Source organism: Oratosquilla oratoria, chromosome 44, assembly GCF_046742065.1.
Source record: "Oratosquilla oratoria isolate Oo_2021 chromosome 44, ASM4674206v1, whole genome shotgun sequence".
In the NCBI taxonomy this organism is placed as follows: Eukaryota; Metazoa; Arthropoda; class Malacostraca; order Stomatopoda; family Squillidae; genus Oratosquilla; species Oratosquilla oratoria.
Genome location: NC_134820.1, coordinates 11333277 through 11335360, shown reverse-complemented (window position 1 = coordinate 11335360; position 2084 = coordinate 11333277).

The window sequence follows — 2084 nt, the reverse complement described above, 5'->3', positions numbered from 1 at the left end:
GGGAACAAAATACCCTGGACTTAATTTTAATTAATAATGAGCACCAAATTAGCAGCGTAATAGTGGGAGATAATCTAGGTTCTAGCGATCATCAAGAAATAAGATTTGATGTTGTTTGGGGAAAAAATAAAAAGTACGAATAACGTCCAAGTACCGGACTTCAGGAAAGCAAACTTTGACAATATAAAAACCTATTTGAAACTGAATACGAAATGTCATGCGGACATTTCGAACATTGTCGGGTCTCGGAGCGTGACTGGGGGTCAGGTCAGGACTAGGGGTAGGGTCACGAAGGGTAATATACATACCTTGGGTCAGGTCATTTGGGGGCGAGGGCTCAACAGTCAGGTCAGCGATTTGGATGAAATGTATAGCAATCTAACTGATCTAATTATTAATGCACAAAACACATTTATCCCCCTAAAGTCAATACGGAAAAATAGTAATACTCCCAAATGGATGACGGACAGATTGAAACATGAGATCTGAATGAAAAAAGGACTTTGCGTAAAAATAAAAAACGGGGAATCACACCTTATATCAAGATATAACGAAATGGCAAAGCTGGTTAAAAGGAATACACGTACAGCGAAACGTAATTATGAAATCAAGGTTGCCAGTCAAGCAAAATGCAACCCAAAGGGTTTCTTACACCTCTATAGAACAAAAGATAAAGAAAGAATAGAATCAATTAAAAACGATGAAAATGTCATGATAGAATCGGAAGAAAAATGAGTGAGGAGTTTAACAATTATTTTCTGTCGGTATTTACTAATGAGAGGTAAGATAAAGTACCTGACTGCGATCCGATTTTAAGAGGGGATGAAGAAAGTAGTCTATCTAATATCAACAATAGTAAAGAAGAATTAGTCAAGCAGATTGAAAGACTTAAAGCTACAAAATCTCCGGGTCCAGACGAAATTTTTCCAAGAATGCTTAAGGTGTGTAAATTTGAAATCTGCGACCAGTTAATTGAAATATTCAATAAATCGGTAGACACTGGTTTTATTCCAACTGCTTGGAGGCAGGCAAACGTTGTTTCTGTTTTTAAGAAGGGAGATAGATCGTCTATATGCAACTACAGGCCAATCAGTTTGACATCGGTTATAGGAAAAAGGCTTGAATCAATAATAGTAAATAGACTCAGAGAGCACACCGAAGGACATAATTCAATTCGCGATTCACAGCATGGTTTCTCCAAGGATAAGTCATGTGTGACTAATCTTCTATCCTTTTACACCAAAGTATATAAGGCGTCAGATAACAATGATAATTACGATGATATTTACCTTGACTTTAGCAAAGCGTTCGACAAGGTGCCACACCAGAGACTACTAAATAAAATCAAAGCCCATGGCATAGGAGGAAAAGTGTTAGAATGTATTAGAGCTTGGATTAGTAACAGAAAACAGTGGGTCACCATAAATGGAATAAAATCTAGGTGGGGCAATGTTACTAGTGGAGTCCCCCAGGGCTCGGTTTTGGGTCCCTTGTTGTTCATTATGTACATAAACGACTTACACGATGGGATAAATAGTGATGTTAGTAAGTTTGAGGACGACACTAAAATAGGACGACGCAGAGATTCTGCAGGATGATCTTAATAAATTGTTAACATGGTCGGTGAAATGGCAAATGAACTTCAATATCTCTAAGTGTAGCGTGTTAAACGTAGGGCTACACAACCCCGAAAATAGATACAGCTTAGGTAACACGTTTTTAGAAAAATCTGAGTGCGAGAGAGACTTGGGAGTTCTGGTAAGTCCGGACCTTGAAAACAGGAAGCAGTGCATTAGCGCCAGAAATAAAGCTAACAGGGCATTAGGCTTCATTGCTAGGACGGTAACGAATAGAAGTGCAGAGGTAATTATTAAACTCTATCTAGCGATAGTTAGACCCATCCTTGACTATGCGGTACAGTTTTGGTCTCCGTCCTACAGAATGGACATAAATTCACTAGAATCAGTACAGAGAAGAATGACCAAAATGATATATGGACTCAGAAATTTGCCTTACGAAGAGAGGTCTAGGCATCTTAACTTACACTCTCTGGAAAGACACACAGTGCGGGGTGATCCAATAGA